The sequence below is a fragment of the Miniopterus schreibersii genome, assembly GCF_964146895.1.
Source record: "Miniopterus schreibersii genome assembly, chromosome: 1".
NCBI classification, from domain to species: Eukaryota; Metazoa; Chordata; class Mammalia; order Chiroptera; family Miniopteridae; genus Miniopterus; species Miniopterus schreibersii.
Window position 1 is genome coordinate 121,155,564 of NC_138101.1, and position 8,613 is coordinate 121,164,176.

An 8,613-nucleotide genomic window follows, 5' to 3' on the forward strand; every position below is an offset into this window, starting at 1 on the left:
TTCATCATATCTAACCTGGTTTGGTGAAACAGCCTCCTAACAAGTCTGCTTTCTCCTTGCCTCCATTCTGCTCTTTAATGCATTGAAATACAAATCTGATAATGTTATTCCCACTGTCCTCAATAAGTTCCAAACACTTTGGCCTGGTGACATATACTATACATCAAATTGAAGCCTGCTTTTTCACAGTGGGTTTGCCACCAGAACACGGGTGTGAAAATCACTGTTAAATCTAAGCCCAAATGGGAAAGGAGAAGACTCATATCAACATCATCATCATTGGACACGTAGAATTGGGCAAGTCTACCACTACTGGCCATCTGATCTACAAGTATGATGGGATCTACAAAAAAACCAACAAAAAAATTGAGAAGGCTGCTGAGATGGGGAAGGCTCTTTCAAGTATGCCTGGGTCTTGGGTAAACTGAAAGCTGAACTTGAGCGTGGTATCAGCAGTGATATCTCCCCGTGGAAATTCGAGACAAGCAAGTATTATGTAACTATCATTAATGCCCCAGGACATGGAGACTTTAACAAAAAACACAATTACAGGCACATCTCAGGCTGACTGTGCTGTCCTGCTTGTTGCTGCTGGTGTTGGTGAACTTCAAGCAGGCATCTCCAAGAATGGGCGGACCCGTGAGCATGCCCTTCTCGCTTACACACTGGGTATGAAACAACTGATTGTTGTTAACAAAATGGATTCCATTGAGCTGCAGTTTAGCCAGAAGAGATATAAAGAAATTGTTAAGAAGGCTGGCATCTACAATAAGAAAACTGGCTATAACCCTGACACAGGAACATTTGTGCCAATTTCTGGTTGGAATGGTGACAACATGCTGGAGCCAAGTGCCAACATGCCTTGGTCAAAGGGTGGAAAGTCAACCAGAAAAATGGCAATGCCACCCTGGCTGGGTAGCTCAGTTGGTTAGGGTGTCATCCCCATATGCCAAGGTTACAGGTTTGATCTCTGTTCAGGACACATATAAGAAGCAATCAATGAATGCGTAAATAAGTGGAAGAGCAAATTGGTGTTTCTCTGTGTTTCTCTACCTCTCTCTCTCTCAAATAAAAAAAATAAAAAAAAATTAAAAAAAAGAAAAGAAAAAAAGGATGGCAATGCCAGTGCCAGTGGGACCATGCTGCTTGAAGCTCTGGATTGGTTGGTTCTGCCACCAACTCATCCAACTGACAAGGCCTTGCATCTGCCCTTCCAGGGTAATTATAAAATCGGTGATATTGACACTGTCCTGCAGGCCAAGTGGAGACTGGTGCTCTCAAACCTGGCATGGCGGTCACCTTTGCTGCAGTCACGCTACAACCGAATAAAGTGCTGAGATGCGCTATGAAGCTTTGAGTGAAGCTATTCTGGGACCATGTGGGCTTCATTGTCAAGAAGGTGCCTATGAAAGATATTCATTGTGGCAATGTGGCTGGTGACAGCAAAAATGACCCACCAATGGGAGCAGCTAGCTTCATAGCTCAGGTGATTATCCTGAACCATCCAGGCGAAATCAGTGCTGGACACATGCCTGTGCTGGACTGTCACACAGCTCATACTGCCTGCAGATTTGCTGAGCCGAAGGAGAAGACTGATCGCCATTCTGGGAAAAAGCTGGAAGATGGCCTGAAGGTTTTGAATTTCAAAACTGGTGATGCTTCCATTGTTGAAATGATTCCTGGCAAGCCCATGTGTGCTGAGAACTTCTCTGATTACCCTCTACTGGTGACATGAAATAGAGAGAGGGTGTCATCAGAGCAGTGGACAAGAAAGCAGTTGGAGCTGGCAAAGTCACCAAGTCTGCCCAGAAAACTTGGCAGGCTAAATGATTATTCTCCCCAGTACCTGCCACCCAGTCTTAATCAGTGGTGGAAGAATGTCTCAGAGCGGTTTGTCTCAATTGCCCATTTAACAGTAAGGCTGGTTAATGATTATAGTGTATTTCAATCATTCCTTCGGAAGGAAAGGAGAATGTTTTGCGGACCATTTGTTTGTGTGCGTGTGTGTGGCAGTTTTTAAGTTATTAATTTTTAGATGTAAAAACTTTTTAAATATTTTTTAAAATTTATTGATTGCTTTTAGAAAGAGAAAGGAAAGGAGAGAGAGGGAGAGAGAGAAAGAAACATCAGTTTGTTGTTCCACTTACTTATGATTCATTGGTTTATTCTTGTATGTGCCCTGACCAGGGATCAAACCGCACCCTTGGCATATTGGGATGAGACTATAACGAACTGACTCCCCAGTCAGGGCAGGTGTAAAAACTATTAACAGACAAGGCCTACAGATTTATTCCTTCTTGGACACACCCACAGTGCGGCCCTGGTGGCTGATAATCTTAGTGTGCTGACCTCAAACACAATGTCCTCCTAAGTGGCACAGCCCTCCGTGGGCCCAAATTTTCTTCAGTTGCTCCAGGTCTTCAGGGAGCTGGTTGTCCAGACCATTGGCTAGGACCTGGTTGTATTTTCTTTCTTCCATTTTTTTTTTCCAATCCTCACCCAAGGATACATTTATGGATTTTTAGAGAGAGGAAGGGGGAGAGAGAAATAGAGAGAGAAACATCCATGTGAGAGAGAAACATTGACTTGCTGCCTCTTAAATGCGCCCCAACCGGGGATTGAACCCACAGCCTGGGTATGTGCCCTGACTGGGAATTGAACCCGTGACCTTTCAGTGTACTGCACAACACTCCAATCAAACGAGCCACACCCAGCCAAGGCCTGGCTGTATTTTCTGTCCTTCATGTCCTGTCTGTTCAAGAGCCAGTGTGGGATCATGCACTGGCATGGATTCTGCAGAATGGTGATCACACATTCCACCTCATCCCCAGTGAGCTCTTCTGCCCTCTGGTGAGGTCAATGTCTGCTTTCCTCAACACCACACGAGCATGTCTTCTCTCCTCTCATCCATATTGGTGTTGAGTGCTTGCAAGTGTGCTGGAACGTCTCAGGGGTCACTACAGACATGTCAGCAGTCCCAGTGGCAGCATGTAGGTCTCCCGTGGAAGAAAGCAGTTATTAATTTTTAAAATCAGTACTTTTCGATGGAAACAACTTGATAAAAAATCTGTCACAGAATTTTGAGACACATTAAAACAAAGTTTAATGAGAGAAAAAATTGAATTCCTGCTCTCCTCTACAAAACTGGTACAAAGGACACAGTTGAAAAGGTAGCATTGGAGATGGGTCTCCAGATCTACCTACACATTAACCTTAGGTGTGTTCTTTGGGATCTATAAAGTGACAAAAGCAAATGCATTCTTTATTGGCTGTTACAAATTAAATATTGTGGCTTTTTTGTACTTGGTTTTATTTTAAATGAACATGATGATTTTTTCATCTATTTTTCAAACAACACTGATAGATTAGGATTATTTGTTTTCTAATGTCCATGTTTACATATTTATTTTCACTTTTTCATGTCTCCAATATATATACACACATACTTTTTGTACTTTTATGTTTGATTTGTATTCATCTTGAACATTTTATCAAGTAATTCTACAGATGTTTCTGTTTCTCTTTTTTGCTTTTTAATAGTTTACTTTGTGAAATTAAAACATTCTCCTTTATTATGTTTAGTCTTCTCCTTTGTTTAATCTATTGAAACAAAAGCTGGCCTAGATTTAATGTATTACTATTTGGTGACTATATTAGCATGCAACACCAGCCATGTAGTAGTGAAGTTACATTACTAAATCAGATCTTTTCCTCATCTGTGGATTATATTGACATAAATCACAATTATTTGGGTTGAGGATGGGATACTGGGAAATAGGAGACTTTTCCCCCTAAGAAAACAGAAAAAAATAAGTAAATGGTAATAATTCTAAAGCACTTGGAAGATGGATAGAAATATTAACTTTAGGCTTTGTTAGATCAATATAAAGCTATGTAGTTTTAAAAGTTAAGGGTAAAGACCAGACCAGGATATATAACTTTCAAACCAGACTAAAACTTCCGGCCAGCAGAGAAAAAGAAGCAATAAGAGTAATTTGATTAATCAAAGGGAAGGCGAAAATTAAAAAGGTAGCAAAGAAAAAGCATGGTAAATAAGAAACATAAAAAGGAAAAAATAATGGATTAATATTTTTATTGTATTTTATGAACATGGAAAAATATTTATTGGCCTTTCATTGTAATAAACTACATCACATGCACTATTTTTGAACTTTTTGAAAATTTGTCTTAAGACAATGATAAAAACTGATCTTTTCATATATCCATGTTCTGCACAGAATAGCCAGATTTCAATCGTTGCCCATAGTTGAGTGAAGAACATTTTTTATTAATTTTAGAATTTTTTCTCTGTCTTTAGTGAATTTTTATTATTTTTTAATGACATTTGTTTGTTCCTTTTTCATATATATTTTATTAATTTCTTAGAGAGGAAGGGAGAGAGGGAGAGAGATGGAAACATCAATGATGAGAAAGAATCACTGATCATCTGCCTCTTGCACATCCCCCGCTGGGGGTCAAGCCCGAAACCCGGGCATGTGCCCTGACCGGGAATTGAACCTCTGAGCCATGCTGGCTGGGCTTTTTAGTAAATTTTTAAAGAAATTTTCAATTATAGTTAATATACAATATTATATTAGTTTCAGATGTACAACATAGTGATTAGACATTTATATTATTTACAGTCATCCTCCCCAATAAGTCTGACACCATACGAAGTTATCACAATATTATTGACTATATTCCCAATATTGTACTTTACATCCTTCTGACTGTTTTCATAACTAACAATTTGCACATCTTAATCCCTTCCCCTTTTTTACACATCCCCTAAACCCCTTCCCCTCTAGCAACCACCAGTTTGTTCTCTGTATCTAGGAATTTGTTTCTGTTCTGTTTGTTCATTTATTTTGTTCTTTTGATTCCACATATAAATGAAATCATATGGTGTTTGTCTTTTTCTGACTTATTTCACTTAGTATAATATCCTCTAGGTCCATCCATGTTGTTGCAAATGGCAAGATTTTACTCTTTTTTATAGTTGAGTAATATTCCATTTTATATATGTACCACACCTTTCTCCGTTTGTCTATTGATGTGCACTTAGGCTGCGTCCACACCTTGGCCATTGTAAATCATGCTGCAATGGACACAGGGATGCATATGTCTTTTCAAATTGATGTTTTATGTTTCTTCAGATAAATACCCAGAAGTGGAATTGCTAGGTCCTTCTTTGTCTCTTGTGATAGCCTTTGTTTATGTGTTTTTTAAAAAAAAATCTTCACCCAAGCATATGTTTATTGATTTTAGAGAGAAGGGAATGAGAGAGAGAGAGAGAGAAACATCCATCTGTTGCCCCTTGTATGCGCCCCAACCAGGGATGAACCGGCAACTTAGGTATGTGCCCTGACCCAGAATTGAACCTACAACCTTTCTGTGTACCGGGTGGCGATGCTCCAAGCAACTGAGCCGCACCAGCCAGGGCAGATAGCCTCTGTTTGAAGGTCAGTTTTGTCTGCTATAAGTATTGCTACCCCAGCTTTTTTTTCATTACCATTTGCATGAAACATCTTTTCCCATCCCTTTACATTCAGTCTGTGTGTGTCTTTTTATCTGAAGTGGGTCTCTTTTAGGCAGCACATTTATGGGTCTTATTTTGTTATCCATTCAACCACCCTATGCTTTTGATTGGGACATTTAATGCATTTACATTTAAAGTGCTTATTGATAGGTATGTACTTACTGCTATTTATTATTCTCCTTCTTCCTCTAGAAGGCCCTTTAATGTATCTTGTAATACTCGTTTGATGGTGATGAACTCCTTTAGCATTTTTTTTTGTCTGGGATCAAAAGTTTTTGTTTTTTTTTTTCACTTGAAGCAACATATGCAAAAACAGGAAAACTCAGATTCATAAAAATTCCATTTCACAATAAATTCCTAAATTCTTAGAACTGCTTCTTCAGGGTTGATTCTAGTGGCTTTCAAAAGCTTATTGGTCAAAAAAATTTCTACTAAATAATATAAACTAAAAAATTCAAGATAAATTTCTATTATATGTGGTAAAACCCTTGAAAGTTTTTCTTTTTCAAAAATGAGAGTAGCCGTGGCCAGGTGGCTCGGTTGGTTGGAGCATCCTCCTGAACACTGAAAGGTTGTGGGTTTGATCCCTGGTTGGGGCATGTATAGGAGGTAACCCATCGACGCTTCTCTTCCCCCTCCCCCCCCCCGCCATTCTCTCAAATCAATAAACATATCCCTGGGTGAAGATAAAAAGATCAAACGGCTGAATATTGGTGAACACTGACATTGTTTGATCCAGTGATTTAGAACATATGTCCAGTTACAGTGGAAACAAGGCATTTGAACATTGCTATTTTAATTTCTCCGGATATGTAAGATCAACACCTTTTGTTGCTTTTCTGAAAGTCTTTGAAATTTGAATCTTTTGTCAATGTAAACATTTATTTTCTTACATTTTGTTGTTGCATAGTTAATAGACTTCTCCACAATTTCTGTGTTCCGATCTTCAAGGAACAAATTCAAAGCTTAGTGTTACACTGTACATTGTTCAAGCCTGATTTAGACTGCAACTATTCAAATTTTTTTGTCCAGGCCAATTAAAAAGCATTGCTGTTTAGTTGTTTAATGATCAATCCATTTAAAAGTTTTCCTATAATGAATTTCGGATAGACTTGATGTTACAATCATACACATACCACAAATGAATATAAAAGTAGTTAAAAGTTGAAATTGTGTAATTATGGAGTTAAAGGGTTTATTGAGATCATTAAGCCCTATCTTCTTACCCAGTTCAAGAATTCCCTCATAATATCCCTGATGGTTGGGCATTTGACCTCTGTAGAACACTTTCAGTGACAAGTAAAACAAGACAGCTGTAAATTGCTAAATGCTATGAGTGACACTTTGAAAGATAATGTCAGTCAATTGAGAAGGATGACTATGTGACACACAAAACTAAGCTTTGACCAGAATTTTATGGAGAACATTTCAATCTGTTTTACACAACACACTCTGAGGGACCATAACCATTGACCTACAAAGCCATCTGGCACTGTGATACTGTAATTAAAAAAGAGCGGGGCAGCCCATAATGCAGGAGGTATTTGCCAGTTTAGAAATATACTTCCATGCAGGACATTGTTCGTCCAGTTGCCAACAGAGCTGTACATTTCCCAGCTGCAATAACTGGAGTATTTCAGTAGAGAAAGTGCATTGCAGAGCCTGGTGGTGTGAATCTGTTTCCTAGGGGACATGTGGTTTGCTCTGGTGGGGAGATACTGCTTTCTGATCTGTGTCAAGATTTTGTTTATCTGCCTTAACAGAGCTGAGCAGCAAAGAATGATCCTATGTATATATTTAACCTGAGGACTGCATTGTTTGTTTTAGCAAAATAGGGAAATCCACAAATCAGTATTTTTGTAGGTGTTAGAAAATTTTCAAATAACAGATCTGGAGGTTACTTTTGAGTTACAGTAAAGATGTCATTTTGAAGTGATAACTATACTGATTAAAGAACCTCCCAAAAGAAAGGGTCACATTTCACTTTACACAGGGATGGACAAAAGTAGGTTTACATTTGTGAGTACATGAAACAGAGCTTATTTTTGTATTATTATTCATTAATTCTTGTATTATTTATTTGTATTACAACTGCAAACCTACTTTTGCCCACCCCTCTATAGTGGTTTTGAGCACATGGTTCTTGTCTTCAAGGCAATTAAAAATAACCTTGCCCTAGAGGGTGTGGTGTAGTGGTTAGAGCGTCCGCCAGAGCACAAAAGGGTCTTGGGTTTGATTACTGGTCAAGAGCACATACCTGAGTTTGAGGTTCAATCCCTGGGCCCCGTCTGGGCTCCTGCAGGAGGCAACCAGTTGATGTGTTGTTCTCACATTGATGTTTCTCTCTCTCCCTCTCTCTCTCTGTCTCTCTCTCTGTCTCTCTCCCCCTCCCTCCTTTTTTCCCTTCCACTCTTTCTAAAAAGCAACGGGAAAAATGCCTTGGGTGAGGATTAAAAGAAACAAAAAACCCAATATAAAAAAAAAATGAAAAAACCCCACACACTAATCTGCAGAGGTTTAAAAATTAATCTTTATAAAGTCTTTGTGAGATGCTGATATGTCAATTATTTTGCATGTTTGGAAACATTTGTAAGGAAATAAAATTCAATAGAGATGAATCATGGAGAAGTGCTTCTTAAACTTGATCTTGTATAGGAATTACCTGTAGATAATGATAAAATGCAGATTTTGAAGTCTGAAACAGTCTGAGATTCTGCATTTGTAACAAGCTCCTGGTGATACCAGCGCTCTTTTCTGGACCACAATTTACATACCAAATTTAGCGAACAGCAACATTTTCACCATGTTTTGGGGCTTCCCTAGGAAGAAGCTCCAGCAGGCAGCTGGAAATGTGCATTCTGGAATTGAGACTCAGGTTTGGTAACCATCAGCACAGGAGTCCCAGCGGGAGTTACGGGGATAGATGTTTAATTATTGACTAACTGCTATCCAGGTAGGCAGGGAGCGTGAGTCAGACACAGCCTTCCTCTGCTGAGCACGGATTAGGCCATCATGTATGGTCTCTTGCAATGTGTAATTCTAAAACTCTATTTTTAATGAGCATGTTAAGCCAA

At 38.9% G+C, this 8,613-nt stretch overlaps 1 pseudogene across 1 annotated transcript; it reads left to right on the forward strand.

Moving 5' to 3' along the window:
- The first annotated feature begins 242 nt into the window (after window positions 1-242).
- LOC308562691 (elongation factor 1-alpha 1-like) lies at window positions 243-1,826 on the forward strand (annotated as a pseudogene). Its single transcript has 2 exons — window positions 243-915; window positions 1,127-1,826. The product of its transcript is annotated as an elongation factor 1-alpha 1-like (transcript).
- The last annotated feature ends 6,787 nt before the right edge of the window (window positions 1,827-8,613 follow it).